Source organism: Lutra lutra, chromosome 8, assembly GCF_902655055.1.
Source record: "Lutra lutra chromosome 8, mLutLut1.2, whole genome shotgun sequence".
NCBI classification, from domain to species: Eukaryota; Metazoa; Chordata; class Mammalia; order Carnivora; family Mustelidae; genus Lutra; species Lutra lutra.
The window spans coordinates 109,712,158-109,733,595 of record NC_062285.1 but is presented as its reverse complement, the minus strand read 5'-3'; positions in this window follow the sequence as shown (position 1 = coordinate 109,733,595).

The window sequence follows — 21,438 nt, the reverse complement described above, 5'->3', positions numbered from 1 at the left end:
TTTAGAAAGACTCCAGAGAGCTAGCTCACTCACTTTCTGCCATGTGAAGATTTAAGGAGAAATTATCCTTTCATATAAGCCAGAAATAGTGCATTGACCGTGCTCACACACTGATCTTGGATTTCCAGCTTCCAGAACTGTGAGAAATAAATGTCTTTTGTCTAGTCACATAGTCTATCACAATTTGTTTAAAAAAAAAAAAAAAGGCCGTGCAACTGTCTGAGTTCAGACAAGAATAAACAAAGTATAATAGGAAGAAAAACTATATAGTGCCTATGAATAAATCCTTCAAAGAATAACTAAGATTCACTGAAGAAATTCATTAAACTTTTTTATTGGATAACAGAAACAAAGGAAATACATATAGAATGAAAGAGCTTTCCATATATATGAATTCATGCACCTGGCTTATGGATAGAAAGACTAAATATAGTAAAATGTTCATTTTCCCCAATATAATCTACTGTTTAAATGAAATTCCAGTTTTGTACCATGATACATAACTGAGCCAAAAGTCATATAAAAAATTAGATGCTTAAAAAAATGAAACATTCAAAATATAAAAGTTGAAGTAGGTGGAGGAGACACACGATATTAAGATTCATTATAAAATTATACTCATTATAAAATTACTGATAAATACATAAAGTAATCAAATGAGTTAATAATATACTGTATGCTAACTAATGAATTTAAATAAAAACTAAACAAAAATATGAGTTGTTCTTATAGGATTCCCTACAGAGTGAGAAGTGTGTATGTGTGTGTGTGTGTGTGTGTGTGTGTGTGTGTGAGAAAGAGAGAGAGATGCAATTTAAGTACATTGCTGGAAAAAAAATATACACATAAAAAGAATAATAAACTTGGATTTCTACCTCACACCATAACTTAAGATATACTTTGGTATATTAAATATTGTATTAGTCTCCTGGGGCTGCTGTAACCAAGTGCCATAAACTAGGAAATTTATTCTCTCATAGTTCTGGAGTCTAGAACTCCAAAATCAAGATGGTAATAGGGCCATGCTCCTTTGAGGCTCTGAGTAGAATCTTTGGCATTCCTTTGCAGGCAGCCACACCACTCTAATCTCTGCCCCTGTGATTCCCATGGCATTCTCCTTACTGGTCTTTGTCTCTGTGTCTAAACTTCTCTCTTCTTATAAGGACACTAGTCATGTTGGTTCAGAAGTCTACCCTACTCCAGTATGGCTTCATCTTAACTGAGTACATCTACAGTGGGTCTATTTCTAAATCAGATCACATTCTAAGGTCATCAGAAGTAAGGACTTCAACACGTCTTTTTGAGGAACACAGTTCAATGTGTAATAGTCCACCTCCTGCTCCCCCTTAAATTTATGTCCCTCCCATGTGCAAAATACATCCACACAAACCCAATATCCCCTAAAGTCTTAAGCATTCCAGCATCAACTCTGTCCAAAATCTCAGGCAAATGTCTTCAATTTAAAGTCTTTAATCTCATTATTAAATCATTTAAATTAATTATATGTGAAACTTGAGATATCACTTACCCGGGTCAAAATTCCTCTCTATCTGTGAGCCTCTGACTAAGTAAGTTATTAATTTGCAAAATACAATGGTGGGAATGCATATGATAAATGACCACATTTCAAATGAACGAAATTGGGAAGAATAAAAAAGTTACATGTTCAAAACAAGTCCAAAATCCAATAGGACAATTTCACTAGATTTCAAAGCCTAAGAATAATCCTCTGTGGTTTTGTATTTTGTCGTTTGGGCCCACTAGGACAATCTTGCACAACCAGTTCTAGGCAGGAAAACTGAGCGAGGGCTCTTCCCTTCCCCAGGGGCTGAGCCTCTGGCCAATGGTGATAGCAGTAGCCCTACCGGCCTCTGGATACCTGGCTCTGCCCTCAGAGTCGCTAGTCCTACATTTCCTTTCATCTCTCTCCCTTTCAGCTCATACTGGCATTGTTTCTATTGGTATAAGATTCTCAAAATCCTCCTTGGCCTTTCATGTAATTCGGAAGGGTCAAAGCCATCAAAAAAGAGAGTCCTCCACAAATCTTTCCTGACCAATTCCAGTTCTATTTCTGGCTTCTGCTGAGATGGTTGATTGGATTCATGAGTTACACACCTAACTTCTTTTGCGTCTGGTCCTTTTCATATCATAGGCTGAGAATTTTCCAAATCACCAAGTGCTGATTCCTTTCGTTTAAAAGTTCATTCCTCAATTTATCCCTTTCCTCTTGAATTTTACTAAAAACAGCAGAGAGAACTGGATGTACCTTCCACACTTTGCATGAACATTTCCCCAGCTAAATATTCAAGTTCATCACTTATAAATTCTACTTCCCACAAAAAAAGTTGAATGTAATTCAGCCAAGTTCTGTCACTTTATGATAAAGATTACCTTTCTTGCTGTTTCCAAAAACATGTTTCTCATTTCCATCTGAGACCTCATTGGAAGCACCTTTAACATTCATTCACATTTCTGGTAACATTCTGTTCATGATGATATATGTTTCTGTAAGACAATAGAAGTTTTCTCTGTAGCTCTCCTCAATTTTTTTTTCTAAGTCCTTATCTGAATCACCTTTAAATGTCTTCATTTCTACCAATAACATCTTTGAAGCCATCTATGCTTTTTTTCTCACATACCTCAAAATTCTTCCATGCTCTACCTATTATCCAATTTCACAGCCATTTCCATATTTCTAGGTATTAATTACAGAAGCAGCCTACTTTCCAGTACCAAAATCTATAACAGTTTCCAGGGCTTCTGAAACAAATTACCATAACTGGGTGGCTTATACAGAAATTTATTCTCTCTGTTCTGAAGGCTAGAAATCCAAAATCAAGATGTCAACAAGAGGGGCACCTGGATGGCTCAGTGGGTTAAAGCCTCTGCCTTCAGCTCAGGTCATGATCCCAGGGTCCTGGGATCAAGCCCCACATCCGGCTCTCTTCTCGGCAGGGAGCCTGCTTCCTCCTCTCTCTCTGCCTGCCTCTCTGCCTCCTTGTGATCTCTATCAAATAAATAAACATTTAAAAAAAAAAAAAAAAGATGTCAACAAGACCAGACTCTATCTGAAATTTTGGGCAGAATTCTTCCTCATCTTTTCATAGCTTCTGTGGCTCTCAATCCTTGACATATCTCAGCTCATGGCTGCATCAATACACAGCATTCTCCTTGTCTTATCTCTGTTTCTGTGTCCAATTTCCCTCTTATAGTTTATCAGTCATTACTGGTTTAAGAGTCTACCCTATTTCAGTATGATCTCATTTTAACTTAACTAACTCCATCTGTTACAACCCTCTTTCCAAATTAGATCACATAGGAGTTAAGGCTCCAACATACCTATTAGGGGGACACGATTCAACCCATAACAAATAAACGTATTTGTAAAGCAAGGTCACAAAAAAAATATCTTGGGATAAAATATAGAAATACTTCTGGACATGGTGGTACACTAAAATTTTTTAAAAGACCAAAATCAAAAATAATAAATTTGACTACACTACAATTATATACTTCCAGATGCAAAAAGATTAATTAAGCACATAACAATAAAATCTTCATATTTAGAACTCACATTGCCAATAAAGAACATAAATTTGATTATATAAAAATACAAAAAACCTCCTAAGTGCCAATAAAAAAGACAAACTATAAAAAGAAAATGTACAGTTATGAATAGTGAATCCACAGTAGGTGCTAAAATTCACTAGAACTCTAGAAATTTATTTTTCAATAAAACATAATTAATCACTCACTAGATTGGTTAAAAAAATTAACACTATATGTTGTTGGTAAAGACGTGAGAGACATGAATTTCTCAGTTCATGCCTGAGTGCTTGGGTGACTCAGTTAAGTGTCTGCCTTCAGCTCAGGTTATGATCTTGGGAATCAAGCCCCGTATCAGGCTCCTGCTCAGTGGGGAATCTGTTTCTCTCCTTGCCCTACTTGTTCTCTCTCTCTCTCAAATAAAATCTTTTAAAAACTACTGTTGAGTATTAATTGCTGCAATACCTTGAAAAAATTTTAGAGGTTCTTATAAAACTTTTAATGGAACTACCTCATCATTTGATTCACTTTTAAGTTCATACCTGTATTAGCTAGCTATTGCATTATGATGCTGTGTAATAAACACTCAAAACTCAATGATTCAAAGCAACAGCTGTTTATTATAATGGATCTGTGGGTAAGCTGAGACATGCTTTTTAGCAGTGTTAGCAGAACACAAGTGGACAAGCAGTAAATGCTTTAGACTATTAAGGCTTAGGCTCAGAGTTAGCATACTATCACATCTGTCCATATGCTATTGACCAAAGTCAATTCCAAAGTCAAAGGGAAAAGTACACTTAGCCTATGAACTAAGTGTATGAACTTATATATCAAAGGGCATGAAAATAGGGAGGAATAAAGAATGTTAGCCAATAATACCACTAATGCAGTGTACTTGCAGTTATTCACAAATTTACTATATCCAAAACATATCCACACTCATCCCAAGAATCCTAATCTGATTACAGTATCAGGTTTTAAGTCCAAGATCTTGTGATCTATATCAATATCAACTTTGCATTAGTCAATATCAACTTTGCATTAGTTCTTCATGATTCAAATGTTTATGAACTAAAAAGAAAACATCTCTCCAACATAAAATGGTAGAACAGAGAAATGATACCCTCAGTAAAAACTCGTATTTAAATAATTCAATACACATGGCAGTCACTTTCTTATCTATTCCTCTCCAACCATTTTGAAATCTTGCTGGATAAATGATGTCAGATCCCTTATCTGTGGGATAGAAAATACATGATTAGGCTCTGACTCTGCTTCCTGGGGCTATTTCACCATTCTAATATTTGCCAAGGCTCTTAGATCTGCCCTAAGGCCATCCTTCTTTTTCCATCATTTTCTTTGGCCATTTCTAGAGAGAATTACAAAACACGTTTTTTGAGATGAGCAGATTTCCCAATCTTCTTTATGCCTACAGAGAGTCGAGAACCCAAAGGAGTTTTCTTCTCTTGAGCTAAGTCAAGGTTTGCTGCACTTCAAAAAATGTGTTTCTCTCAAAAACTTCATGGGATTAAGAATAAACCTAACCAAGGAGTCAAAGAATCTGTACTCAGAAAACTATAAAGTACTCATGAAAGAAATCGAGGAAGACACAAAGAAATGGAAAAATGTACCATGCTCATGGATTGGAAGAACAAATATTGTGAAAATGTGTATGCTACCTAAAGCAATCTACACATTTAATGCAATCCCTATCAAAATACCACCAATTTTTTTTCAAAGAAATGGAATAAATAATCCTAAAATTTACGTGAAACCAGAAAAGACCCTGAATGGCCAGAGGAATGTTGAAAAAGAAAACCAAAGTTGGCAGCATCATCATTCTGGACTTCAAGCTCTATTGCAAAGCTGTAATCATCAAGACAGTATCGTACTGGCACAGAAAGAGTCACATAGATCAGTGGAATGGAACAAAGAGCCCAGAAATGGACCCTCAACTCTACGGTCAAGTAATCTTTGACAAAGCAGGAAAAAATGTCCAGTGGAAAAAAGACAGTCTCTTCAACAAATTGTGTTGGGAAAATTGGACAGCCACATGCAGAAGAATGAAACTGGACCATTTCCTTACATCACACATAAAAATAGACTCAAAATGGATGAAAGACCTTAATGTGAGATAGGAATCCATCAAAATCCTTGAGGACAGAGGCAGCAACCTTTTCGACCTCAGCTGCAGCAACTTCTTTCCAGAAATATCACCAAAGGCAAGGGCAGCAAGGACAAAAATGAACTATTGGGACTTCATCAAGATTGAAAGTTCTTGCACAGCAAAGGGAACAGTCAACAAAACCAAAAGACAACTGACAGAATGGGAGAAGATATTCACAAATGGCATCTCAGATAAAGGGCTAGTATCCAAAATCTATAAAGAACTTATCAAACCAACACACAAAGAACAAATAATCCAATCAAGAAATGGGCAGAAGACATGAACAGACATTTCTGCTAAGAAGACATCCAAATGGTCAACAGACACATGAAAAAGTGCTCAACATCTCTCGGCATCAGGGAAATACAAATCAAACCCACAGTGAGATACCACCTCATACCAGTCAGAATGGCTAAAATTAACAAGTCAGGAAATGACGGGTATTAGCAAGGATGCGGAGAAAGGAGAACCCTCCTATACTGTTGGTGGGAATGCAAGCTGGTGCAGCCACTCTGGAAAACAGTATGGAGGTTCCTCATAAAGTTGAAAATAGATTTACCCTATGACCCAGCAATCTCACTACTGGTTATTTACACTAAAGAAAAAAATGTAGTGATCCAAGGGGCACGTGCACCTGAATGTTTATAGCAGCAATGTCCACAATAGCCAAACTATGGGAAGAACCTAGATGTCTATCAACAGACAAATGGATATAGAGGATGTGTGTATACACACACATACACACACACACACACACACACATATATATATATATATTGAGAGAGAAAGAGAGAGAGAGGACGTGTGTGTGTGTGTGTGTGTGTGTATACATACATACAAACATACAATGGAATACTATGCAACCATCAAAAACCCGAATTCTTGCCATTTGCAGCAATGTGGTTGGAACTAGAGGGTATTATGCTAAGTGAAATAAGTCAATCAGGGAAAGACAATTATCATAGGATCTCTCTGATATGAGGAATTAGAGAGGCAAGACAGGGGTCATGGGGATGGGGAGGGAAAAAATGAAACAAGATGGGACCAGGGAGGGAGACAAACCATAGAGACTTTTAATCTCAGGAGACAAACTGAGGGTTGCTAGGGGGTGGGGGAGGAAAGGAAAGGATGGCTGGTTATGAACACTGGGGAGAGTATGTGCTATGGTGAGTGCTATGAATTGTGTAAGACTGATGATTCCCAGACCTGTACCCCTGAAGCAAATAATACATTATATGTTAATTAAAAACAACAACAACAACTTCATGGACTTTTCATGTATTTGGTTCCAGTCAATTCTTTCTGTATAAATCTATACCCATAATTATTTTAGAGGCATCCATTTTCCTGTAGATTTAACTGCAAGTAATTTAGACATATATTTCTTCAGTAAAACCATGTTCTTAATGCTTTTTATAAGTCCTTTTGCCCAAATAAAAAGATCTACTAAATGTCACCTTAGTTCTTTCAGAGATCTTATCAAAGTGCCTCCCTTGTTCTTGATTTTTGTGTCCCGGTCTGTATCTTAATTTGAGAATCTGTTACAGATTGGAGAGATGGGAAACAAGAGACCATTTTAGTTTTCCATCCAACATTCTGGGCTCTCTACATTACCTCTAAATTCTGCTTGAAATCTGTCCAATTCTTCTGGTAGCATATATGCAGCAACGATCTCAAACTTTCAACATTTTCCCTAGGAATCATCTTGCCCCAAGTATATTTGGTACATCTTCTATTATTAAATTTTACATGGGATAATTTCACCAAATATTTTACCCTTACATAACATTTATTATATTAACATATATTAAAGATTATTTCAATATATGATATATTTACAAATACTTGATAAAATATCATATTCATTCCTGGGAGAAAAAAACCACCAACAAAACACAGTCTAGGAATAAAAGAAAATACACACGCACAAACCACACACACAGACACACACACACAGAACTTATAAGTTGATTTCTATTGGCTCTTTTTTAAAACAACAACAACAAAAATTTGGTACCGTTCTGCAAACAATAGATTTAAAAAAAAAAAACACTCTAAACATTATTGTGAAAATTGAACTGTAGAAATATTCTAGGTTTAAAACAGAATAAACTTGAATAATTTTAAGCCACTCTCTATTTAGACATGTACAGGGAAATATAAAATTCTTATGTAATGTTCATAAATGCTGTGTTTTATATTTATATAGTTTCTTTGTGTTAATATGAGAAAAATCTAATTGTAAACTTTAATAATAATTGTATGGAGAGTATGGGAATACAAATGTCATACACATTTTTAACAACTCTGCTTTGAAACAAATGGGTTCTGTATACCATTTAAAAAGGTAAACAGCACAGAGCTCTTGTAAATAACTAAACACCACAAGGTATATCCAAATAGAGAAATTTGACTTTCATAAACATAGAAAGAAAATATACCTTAAAACTCAGAAGCTTTTTATAGTATATGGGATTCTACGTGCAGTTTGGCCAAATTAAAATTTATGCACTACATAAATGTAAGTATAGGTCAAACTGTAAAATTAGCTTACTTAAATAATAATTTTTAAGCACTTGCTAACATAATAACTAACAGTCCAAGAAATACACTGAACCATCATAGGTCCTTCAATAGGAAGAAATTTTAAGGTTAAAACACTTTCAGAAAAACAAATTGTCCCCTTTTTTACTGTGGTTATTTTTTTTTTCAACTTCCTTCCTGAGAGTATTTTTTTATAGGGAAGTATTTTTTTAATACTAAAAATAATTGTGAAGTATTTTGAAAACTAATATGATAGCTTATAGGCTATCACGTCATTAAAACCTTTTTGCACTTTTGCTGAGTTTACCTCACCTGGGCTTAACAGAGGAAACACCATCTCTTTTATTACCAAGCTTGTTTCCTGTTAAGCACTGCCAATAGAGGGCTCTAGAGAGTGATTAGAGGAAAGGAAAAACATTTCCCATGGCCTGTTCCCTGCCAGCAAAGCCTACCCACAGCCCTTTACTTGACAATGGCAGCTGCTTCCAATTTTCAGATTTTCTTTGTTTTTACAGCACTCCCAGAATGAAGCTCATCACGCTCTTCTTCCAAATTCAACAATAAGAAAATAAACAACCTGATTTAAAAAATGGACAAAAAGATATGAACAGAAACCTCACCGAAGAAGATCCACAGTTTGTAAGCATATGAAAAAAAATCAAGATCATATATCATGAGAGAACTGCAAATTAAAACAACAACGAAATACCACACATCTATTAGAATGGGTAAAACCCAAAACACTGACAACATCAAATGCTGATGAAGATGTGCAGCTATAGGCACTTTCGTTCACTTTTGGTGAAAATGCAAATAGTAAGACACTTTGGAAGGCATTTTGACAGTTTCTTACTAAATGTAGGCTAAACATAGCTATGTTAGCTGTACATAGGCTTACCATATGATCCAGCAATTGTGCTTTTAGGTATTTACACAAATGAGTGAAAACTTACGTCTACACAAAACCCTGCACATGGATGTTTATAGCAGCATTATTCGTAATTGCTTCAAATTGGAAGCAACCAAGATGTGCTTCGATAGAGGAAGAGATAAGCAAACTGTTGTACATCCACACAATGGAATATTATTCAGTGATAATAAGAAATGAGTTATCAAGCCACAAAAAGACATGAAATAACTTCCCATGTGTGTGGCTTAATGAAAAATGCCAATTTGAAAAGGCTGTATATTGTGTGATTCTAACTATATGGCATTCTGAAAATGTCAAACTATAGTGATAGTGAAAATATCAGTGGTTTCTGGACGTTTGCAGGGAGAAAGGGAGAGATGAATGAATACAGTGTGGGCGACTTTGGGGGCAGTGAAGCTATTCTTTGTGCTACTGTAGTGGTAAACATATGATATCACACATTTGTCAAAACCTGAAGAACTCTACAACAGAAAGAATGCATTCTAATGTATACTGTGGACTTCAGTTAATAAAAATGTAAACTTAAAACCTCTCTCAAAAAAGCCCATTAATTTTCTTTTAACGAAATGTAATCATATTTTCTTCCACTAGAATAAGTGGCAACTTAAACTATGTCCTGTGTGTTGATTTAATCAACTTTTCTTTTTTGCTTCAATTACATTTAATATGGAAACTGTTAATGTAAGTAAGTGTGTTGTGTGTGTCTGTATTTGTGTCTCTCTGTGTGTTTAACAGATAGATAATGCTGTTCCATCATGAGTAAACATTTTACTTTGACTGTTGATGACAGATTAAAATGTTTCAGATGTGTGTGCTCCATCTAAAGATAATGCTGTTGTGCTGTCATCAGGAAAATGTTTCTTTTGTATATTGGTGACAGATTATGAAAAATGTTCTATATTTTTAAATAACCCATCCTCTTGTAAATAGGTAAAATAATGTACGTACAACGTGGGGGAGAAATATTTGCTGGTAACTAAAATAATTTTTTAGTGTAGGAAGGTATCTATATTAATTTCCTAATGCGGCCGTAACAAATTACCACAAATCGCTTGGTTTGAAACTATAGTAATATATTCCCTTACAGTTATAGAAGCTAGAGGTCTAAAATCAAGGTGTTAGCACTGTCCTTATTTCTCTGGAGGCTCTAGGAAAGAATTCTTCCCTGCCTCTTCCTCGCTTATGGTTGTTGCCCTTAACCCTTGCCTGGCAGCTGCATCAATTCAATATTCCTCTGTTGACAAAGAGCCTTCTTCTCTATGTGTTAGTGTCTGAACCTCTCCACTTTCTTACAAAGACACCAGACACTGGACTTCGGTCCCACTCTAATCCCCTGTGATCTCATCTTAACTAATTATATCTGTAAGGTGTATTTTCAAATAGGTTGACATTCTGAGGTTTCAGGTGGATATAAATTTTTGACATGGGAGATGCAGGACTGCAGTATACTCTTCTGGTGATGGAATTTGCTTATTTAATACTGTCTTCTCACTGGACTAGTTGATAACACCTTTTCAACTCATAACATTATGATTTCTAATGCTTGTTTTATAAGTAATTCAAATCAGATGGACAGTAATCTGTATACTGTGGGGAAGGGGTAACTTTTAACTGGTTCTTAATTTGCTTTTATTCCTAGCACAGAAAGCTACTTACATTCAGCAATGAAGAATTTCATATTAACTAGATTATGATAATTGAAAATCACGTAAAAGAGTATTTAGACTACAAGACTTGTTTTTCTTATAATTAATTCCAAATTTCTTAAACTACTTGATCTCAATGCAGCTCACATGTGGGTATTTTAATGCAATTTAATTTTTTTTAATAGTCTGTGCTAGGGGACCTATAAACAGTTTCATGTTTGTGTGTTAGTCTAATAAAACTATCACTTGAAGTGCAAAACAATAAAGATGCAATGATAGAAAGTGAGCTAAGATTTTCATAGAGATTGATTTAATTTTTTGGATTATATGAGAAAAAAATCTACTTATAGAGCATAATCATCTGTTATGTAAATATCTAAAGGGTCTCATCGATGTCTTACATGTTAATTTGTTCAACAATTTTGTTTATTTTATTTTCACTGACTGCTTTCAAGAACTTAGATTTGCAGTTGCCAGAGAAATTTTACATGGAAAAAAAAAATACCTCCAAAGCTTTATATTATCTGAGAGCATATGCTCCCATATAAGTAATTCTATGCCACATTAAATAAGATTATTAAGTTAACCAAAATAGCATTAAATAAAAAATACAAAATTGTGCTATATTCATGTTATTCTTACCTTTAAAGACCTTGGGAGATCAGCTCTTTTCTAATGTTGTGATTTATAAACATGAACAATAAAAGTTATCCCAAGAATTTACATACTACTCTAAAATTTTCTACATCTTGACTCCAGGATTCACTCTCTGATGTAACTTCCTATACAAACCGCATTAATTCTGCTTTCCCAAGAAACAGATGCTCAGACGGGATCAGACATGCTAGAGATTTATTAAGGAAAATGACTGTGAAGAATAAAGGAAAATGACTCTGAAGAATAAAGGAAAGGAAGTAGGGGAAACTTCAGACCACAATGAAGATCTGGCCTGAAGGAAAGTGGGAAAAAAAAGGATTGAGGAGGAAGTCTCAGATGACAGCATCGTTCTGAGAAAATTTTGGCCAGGCTAATGGTGAATCCATGAGTCAAAAGCACCTGTCAGAGGAGTCCTACTTCCCATAGAAATGGATCAGCACCAATATACTTCCCCACTCAGTGATTTACTGGGAGAAAGCTGTGGACTGGTGACCTTGGCACAGATGTGATGGTGGATGTAGAGGAGCTGAGTCAGCCATGGGATCCCCAAGGCAGGAGACGTGATTAGAGGAATATCTTCTCTCCCAAAGAGAGAGAAGCTTTGACTTTTCTGAAATTATATTTTAAGTTACTTCCTTTGATGAAGAATTTGAAGTGTGTTTGTTGATGAAGAATTTGAAGTGTGGGTCGACTACTTTTTTTTTTTTCTTTTAGTTATAAAGTACCAAACTCTAGGGAATTCCAGGGAAGAATTCAAATAATCTCTGAGTACCTAAGATTTATCTTTATTATTTATTTGAACTTTGGGTTGAAACTTTTCTTCCTTCCTCCTATAATGATCCTTGTATTTGTATCCTCCTTTCTATTTGCTTAGCTCCAGAATGCTTTATTTTATCTTAATGAATATGAGTAGATTCATTGGGCATAGAAAGTTACTATAATGCTTAAGAACAGAAGCCTATTGCTTTTCTTGTGTTTAAGTATGACAGAAGATTTTTATATCTAAACTAGGATGAACATCTTAAAAAGTGCTTATATACATGAATTATATAATTTCTTTTCTTCATTTGGATTTATAAATTAGTTTTCTCAGATAATTTCTCTTAAATGTAAATTCTTTAGTTGTATTGATATTTAGAGATCACTGGGTTCAATAATACATGATATTTACTTTTCATTAAGTTTTAAGTCCAATAAGATTATGTCATATGCCAAAAGAAAGTATTGGGATTAATCTCCTATAAGTTTTTAATTTAAAAAAAATTAAGCATGTAACTTTTTAATATTAAATCTTTTTCTTTTTACCCAATTTGAAATCATGCCTGAAGTATAATTTATTTATAGCTAGGATGACTCCTAATTATTTATTAGTGGGATAGTCCTCATATTTAATAAAGCAATATATTTTATGAGTTCTCAACAAATTCTGTAATGGGTTTGATATGTATAATTTTCTATCCAGTGAAAATTAGATATCTTCATCTTAGGCAATATTTTACCTAAAGCTAAAAGTCAATATTGGTTTTATACTTGTCTTAATTATTTTAGTTTCTTTTAGTACTTTAGATGACTACTCATTATAGTCTTGTTCCAAGGTTGTCCAAATCTAAATCAGTTCAATCAAAATTTTTTTTTAAATTATTATCTCTTCTTAATGCCATATTGCCTTGACTCAGGTTGCTAAACTCAAACCCTAGCTCTAACATTTACTAGCCATATAGACTATAAACGTAAAGAAAAAGTATGTATTAGTTGTGATAATATCTATGTATCTCCCTATTGCAATGACTGTTAACTCTAACCTAATACTTTTTTTCCTTTGATTCAGAATAAGATAACATTTAATAACATAAAAAAACCCCTCCAATTTCCTTTGCACCTACCTATGACTAATTGAGTATAATCTGGCTATTGAACTTGTAGGGGAAAGGATGTGCATGAATTCAAGATAATTCCTTTAAGGTACAGCTTGTGTCCTTTCTTTCTGATTGGCTAAAATGTAGATGTGAAGGTTAAAACACCCAGCTTGACCTTGGGGAAATTTGGAGAATATGAGTGAGATTTGCAGAATGGAGCAAAGAGATGGAAAGTTATAACCTTCTGGACTTTGTGGAACACAACCTCAGTACCAACTCTGAACTCATTTTTTCTCCTAACAAACAGTAAAGAACTAAAAGCAAATATATTTTATTCTATTTTCTTCATCTTCATCGTGTACACCTATTGTAATGATTTCTATCAGAATAAATGTCAATTAAAAGCATGGACTTTGAACCAGACTTTTTTTTTTTTTTTTTGATATTTTATTCATTTATTTGACACAGAGCTAGAGAGAGAGAGAGAAAGAGCGAGAGCACAGAGGGAGAACCTGGCAGAGGGAGGGAGGGATCAATGTGAGGCTCCATCCCAGGACCCTGAGGTCATGACCTGAACTGAAGGCAGATGTTTAGCGGACTGAGCCACCCAGGAGCTCCTGAACCAGAATCTTAAAATCAAGTTCTGCTTCTAACATTTAATAGTTATGTTAACTTGGACAAGATACTTTACTTATTTGTGCCTTGACTTCCTCACTGGAAAAGGGAAATAAAAATAAAATACTTATCTCATTGTGTTGCTATCTACACATAAAATGTTTCTTTGTATGTACTAACTGACATTGTCTTCTCCTCTGCCTCATCTCCTTCTTTTTTGTCTTATTTTTCTTCTTGTCCTCCTTTTCCATCTTTATCCTCCTTCAGTTACTACTGTCCAAATATATTGTATAAAAGAGGATGAAAATTAAAATAGGAAGAATACTAGTGTGCCTGGCTGGCTCAGTCAGGAAAACAGCTGACTTTTGGTCTCAGGCCATGAGCTCACAGGGATGGGATGGAGCCCCAAATTGCGCTCCATGCCCAGCGGAGAGTCTGCTTGAGATTCTCTTCCTCTTTCTGGACTCCCTCTGCCCCTCGTTCACTTGCACAAACAGGTGTGTGTGTGCACATGCATTCTCTGAAAAATAAAATCTTTAAAGAGTATATGAAGAATACGTAGATGAAATGAGTCTCGATAGGCTCTGAAAACTAGTCTGGATATTTCTAGTTATTCATTTATTTAGTCATTCAAGGAAACTTATTCAGAGCATAATATGTAATACATTTATTAACAGAAAATTAAATTAGAAAAATAATTACCATGTGCTACTTATTTTCCTTAAGTTTTGTGAAGAAAATAATTTTTTCTTATTAGTATGTTCTAAATTTTCTGCAATGAATATATTTTTCATAAAATGTTATGTTTAAGGATTATGATTATATTTTAAAATGAATATTTATTCAACTATATTAAAATTCATGTGTTAAAATGTTTCTTAAATTTCTTTCAGATTGTTTTGCCACAATGTTTTAGGCCAGGAATTGTCTAGTGGGTTATATATTAAATTTAAAGCTAAAATGGAAAGTTTTAGAAATTATGTAAAATGACACCATTCTGCATGTAAAAAAAAGAAAACTTCTTATTTAGCTTAATAATTAAAGCCTACTTGGATTTCTTGTTTATTTGATGATACCCAGAATACAGTTCTGTTAGAGCTGATTTCTTTACTCTTTCCCTTGAGGACATGATGCTTATCACTTCATCAGAATTATTCTGGCAAGCAATCATGAGATATTTCCTTATTTGTTTTTTTTTAATGTATTTTACTTCTATATTAGACCTTAACAGTTAGACATTCTTATTATTTATTTTAATAAATTTTTATAATTTTTGTTTTTATAATATTCTTAAAATACAAATGTGATGCATTATACTAAATAAAGTATTTCTAAAAGTAGTTAAAATAATATTACATATTACAAAAGTAATTATTCTTAGATATTTTAGTTACCATTATAAAAAATTAGTTTTTTTATGTTATAGAAGGAAACCTATTTTGGTCAAATTTTAAAAAATAAATTTTATTTGAAGTATACATTTTTGTTGTAACGCATCAATCACAAGTGGAATAACTAGGATGAAGGGAAAAGAAAAATGTTTGCCATGTGAGTATATTTTCTTATAATGCTTTGAAAGTGGTCCAAAAATGCCATGTTGGCAATCTATGGCAGCATTCATGGAAAAAAAAAAAAAAAGAAAAGTAATATTAAACTGATGTTTAAAGATACAAAAGAAAGCAAACACAGCTGGCTGCTGTACATGCTCATGTGTATGTTCATCTGCTTTTTCTCTCTTTTTGTTTCTCTCTCTCTTTATTAAACTAAAGTTTCAAAACATGTTCCTCCTTTGGTGTCCTAAAACTAAAAGGGGAAAAAAACAGATGGCATGATGAATAAATCAACTACTTAATGGAATCTTCAAAAGAAAAGTAAAATAAACCTGTTCAATATTTGTACTACAATAAAAAAAATTCGGGGTAACTTTTGGATGACAATGAAGTCAATTTCTTCCTACTTTCCTTTAAACTATTCCCAAAATAGGAAACACATGAAAACTTATTAAAAGTACTAAGTCTGAGACTAGTAGAAAAACAAATGCCAGAAATTGGGATAAATATCAACTAAATGTGAATTACATTTATAAAAACCATCAATGGTAGAACTTTTCATCACCTCATTAAACAACTGCAAGCTCTGCATGACTGGAAGAACATGGGGCCATGAACTCTTTCCTACCATTTGCCCCAGTTCCAAGAAACAGAGTTTGTATCAAACAGAAAACTTAGAAACCATCTCTTTTCTTTCTTGCTACTAGCTTTCTAAAGTAAACATCTGTTTGCAGTTACTGTTTTCTACTCTTGACTCCCCAACACCACTTTTATATCTTTTCAGAGAGTGCAATTCCTACAAACTAATATGGCAGGAAATATCAAGCATTTGATGATACCACATTGCATCCCGGAAAATGTACAATTTAACAATAAAGTCCAGTACGAAGGTAAGAGTCAGGAAAAGCCTGGATTGCAAAATATGGTCGGGACTGAACAAAGTCACCTGTTCTACTTTTCAAGTGCATGAGACTCAGTGAGGAAAGGAGATAATCATATTGGATACAACAAGATACCTTAGAAACTGCATTTTGTATTACTTTGCTTCCATGAGTACTTCTGAGAAGGACTTCAATCTTACCTAAGTGCACAGTTAGTGAAACCCAAAACAAAACAGAAAGATCCATGAACTCTGCCATTTGACAGGCATGTAATCTGATCATGTTTCTTTTGTATTTAAAAAATACGTAAAAGGGGGCGCCTGGGTGGCTCAGTGGGTTAAGCCGCTGCCTTTGGCTCAGGTCATGATCTCAGGGTTCTGGGATCGAGACCTACATCAGGCTCTCTCTGCTCAACAGGGAGCCTCCTTCCTTCTCCATCTCTCTCTGCCTGCCTCTCTGCCTACTCCTGGTCTCTCTCTGTCAAATAAATAAATAAATAAAATCTTTAAAAAAAATACGTAAAGGGAAGTCAACAGATTTATGATAGAACATGGTCAAGTACAGGTAGCAAAACTTCTAAAAGATGCGAGATACTTTTTTACAAGATCCACAGAGACTAGGAATATATATGTCTACATAGTGACATCCAGCACCTAGCACTGTGCTGAGTCACCCGGTTGCACTAAGTGAATGTCTGTGCATGAATTATGTAAGGACAAGCAATGGTTGTGGGATGGAAAGTAAATGATGAATGTAGAATATAAGTTTCAGCAGATGTGGAAAATTAGAAAAAAGTGTAATTCAAGTGATTCATCATGGGTGACTATGAGACTCATGCTACCAAAAATCCAAATGTGGCTATCAGTGAAAAGATATGTAAGGGGGAAATGACTTTTATAACATACATACTTACTAGTAGATACTATTTCCATGGTTAAATGTTCAATAAAATTCTACTATTATCTGAATTAAAGGGAACATTAAATAATGGTTTCTTGGTAGTTTTACTCAATGAATTTTGACAATATTTTATTGCAGAAATAAGAAAAGTATGTTAGATAATTGTTTAGCTTCTTCCATATGATATAAGCAGATAACCTCTTGAAGAAAGGAGTAAACTTTTATAGTAAGAAAAAGATTGACTTCAACAAGAAAAGTTTAAGAATGAAGAACTTGGTATAGAAGAATGGGAGCTGATCTTTTAGCCTAACTAACCACAGATTTCTTTTAATTTTCACATATGCACTTGAAAAACTGAATGCAAATCATCATTCAAATAAAAATGTATAATAAAATAATAACTTAATGAAATATTTTTAGATGAAAGTATAAAACTTTGTATGTCCTTTGATTATGATTTTAGTTATAGATATATATTCTAATTTATCAGTTACAAGCAAATTTCTTTATAATAGTTCCTGCCTGATGTAACTGTGGAGAATAGTATCTCCTTCAAATCATGCTCTTATTGATTTTAATTTGAACACCTTAATCCCTTTCTTTCTCAGAAAAAATAAATGTTTAAAACTGATTCTTTCTTAATGAAAAAAAGGAATCTCATTTATATGAGATCTAAGTTAATCAATGTTCAACACAGACACGACAATGAATGAATAAATATAAAACTTGTATAACATCATTTTCATTAACTAACTATATCCTAAACAAATGGTACTATAGGATAAAATTGCAAAGCTGACATTATTATCTTTTTTCTATTAATAAGTATAGTAAACTGCTGTCCTCAAATTGTCTATTTCTACAGACAGGCATGGGCTGTATTGGTGACTTTGTAACTTACTACTTCTACTATTTCCAGTTTTGTGGTCTGTTGTACAGGGGATATTAATAACTCACAGTATAGTTTGAGGACAAAATCCAACAATAGGGTAGAGTTGATTACTCTTCCATTTCTAGTGACTTGGAGATTTGGAGCGTCCCTGTCACACATTCACAAAAACTGAATGAAGACAGAGAACACTTCTTTTTTCTTGGCACATAAGGAAACCTTACTAATGTAAAGATTAAATTTTCTCTGGTTGAAAAATGAGGTACCCATACAATTAAATATGCTGCGTGTTTGAAACATCTAACATATTAGATGTTTTGTTTGTTTAGAATGTAGGTATTCCAGCTATAAACATGTTATATTAAACCAGATTTACTGTATTACAATCTACATCCAATATTTCACTACCAAGGAACTTGGAAATTTTGATTTACATATAAAGAAAGTTCAACTATGCATATATTTCCTCAGAATATATATGTCTTACAAATTATTAGCATAAATCTGAATTGTGTTGACTTACTGCAATGTATAAGCTTTTCAAATGAACAGTTAAGGCTTGGGCAGGTTTTTTTTTTTTTTTTTTAAGATTTTATTTATTTATTTATTTGTGAGAGAGAGAAAGAGAGAGAGAGCACAAGGAGGCAGAGCAGCAGGCAGAGGCAGAGAGAGAAGCAGGCTCCCAGCTGAGCAAGGAGCCTGATGTGGGACTCAATCCCAAGACCCTGGGATCATGACCTTAGCCAAAGGCACCAGCTTAACTGACTGAGCCACCCTGGCATCTCTGTTTATTTTGTTGTTGTTGTTTTTAAGAATTTTTAAAAAGATTTTAATACTTCATTTAAAAATTTATATTTTTATGGAATGTAAATAAAAACTCTAAAAAGAGAAAAAATAATTTTTATATATTTATATATTTGTATTATATAATATTATTATATTAATATTATAGATATATTATTATATTACAATTATATATTTTATATATTTTTCAGATTAATCTTGTGGCCCAAATATAAGAATCCTTCCTAAGTTTGAGAGTATATTAATTTCTTTTTGAAATTGTTTTGAAAACTTTTGAAATTATAAAAAAGGGATTTAGAAATTAATAAGGTATAGAGGTAACGATATTTGAGAAGGGATGCATTCCTAGATTCTAGATCCTAGATTCCAATATTTTGTCTATTTTGTAGCAGATTATTTTTTATCACCATGCTGTGTATATTTTCCTGTGACTCTTTAAAAATCATCAGGAGACTATGATTAGAAACACATTTCTGGTGATATATTTACATCTTTTTGACATATTTACATTTTTAAATATGAAATGGTGGAGATGTTGATTGTTAAGTAAACACATCAATGACTATTTTTAAAGTAATGCTTGATTTTTAATATGTGTGACTTCTGTAGTTGTCTAATTTACAAGACACCTATCTCATTAAAGAATAGTAAGTTTTAATTATGTATTTGATGGTTAATGAGTAACATCTCAAATGCACACACAAAGTCACGATTTTGATGTATGAGATCAATAAATACCTTATTTCCACCTGGAAAAAAGTATGATGCTGGATGTGAGTAGTATAAAGAAAAAAGTTCTTTATAATTTCCATAGAAATAAGAAGTCTTTATGAAAATATATTTCAAATTACTGTTACTTCTGAGCAGAAAGAATTCCTCTGTTACAATGATCTTTTTCAAAAAGGAAATGGGAAGGGATAGAAGCACCCATTGGGGATATTAAACCATCAGGAATTTTCATTTGTAAGAGGTGTGACTTATAAAATAGTGACTTAGTGTGAAATCATACACTTCTTTTAATATTTAATTTATTTATTTGAGAGAGAGAGAGAGAGGTAGCAGAAGTTGGGGGAATGGACAGAGGGAGAGGAAGAAGCAGACTCCCCAATGAGCAGGGAGCCCTATGAGGGGCTGGATCCCAAGACCCTGAGATCATGACCTGAGATGAAGGCAAATGCTTAACTGACTGAGTCACCCAGGCACCCCAAAATCATATATTTTGAATGGTACTTTGAGTGAAGAGAAAACTCATTATGTGTACTCTGTTTTCACTCTCTTTAAGAAAAATTATCAAATTTCTTTTTATATTTGTAACTTAAGATTGTTTAAGTCCCAGTAAAACAGTAACATAAAACTCTATCTTCACTTGATTTCTATTTCTCTTATTGTTATAAATATGTAAACTGGGACCCCTGGGTGGCTCAGTTGGTTAAGCAGCTGCCTTCGGCTCAGGTCATGATCCCAGCGTCCTGGGATGGAGTCCCACATCGGGCTCCTTGCTCAGCAGGGAGCCTGCTTCTCCCTCTGCCTCTGCCTGCCACTCTGTCTGCCTGTGCTCGCTCTCTCTCCCTCTCTCTCTCTGACAAATAAATAAATAAAATCTTTAAAAAAAAAATAAATATGTAAACTTAGGAGGTGTAACACAGAATATGATGAGTAAAGTATAATAGTCAATGATAATAGTCTACAGAAATGCACAAAGTTTGCATGTGAGTGTTTATAATCATAAGAACACAAAGCATATATACGTTTCCTCTATAAAACAATGCTGAAACACCCAAAACATCAGTAGTAAAACTTACAACACTTTCTTTTTCAGAAGTAGTGAAATTATAGATTTCATTAGTCTAATTTATTTCTCTAGTTCAAGAGCCTAACAACAATACATTGAGTATGGCAAGGGCTTTCTCAATATCTACTTAATGAATGATTTTTTTACTTATAACCAAACTGCCTGGTAATACAGATCTACATGGGTAATCAATGTCTTCTTTTCAAAAGTTCTGCTCACTAAGATAATTTCATAAAGACTTGAGTTCATTGTTCAAGTAAGGTATAAAATGTTGATGGTGCAGTTTCATAAATATTACTATCTGTTTTTAATAGATCTGGTTTTGAATTTCAGTTTCACTTCTTATGTAAACTGGTAGAGAGATACTGGTCAAATTAAAAATGGGAGAGAGCATCTGCATAGCATTTGAACAGGAAAAACTGATACTAAAGAATTAATAACTAAAATAGGGTATTGGATTAGTGAGAGATTGACTAGTAAGTAATAAAGAGAACATTAAAGAACAGAACATAGCAGATACAAAAAGCAACCATGATCCTTAGGAAAGGTACCCTCCTGGGGCAGAGACTGCATTGAAGGGCTTCATCTTTATCCCACCAGTATGTCTCACTCTCACTTTAAGGGTTTAGAGATAAACTTTAAGGGTCTCAGTTTAAGGGT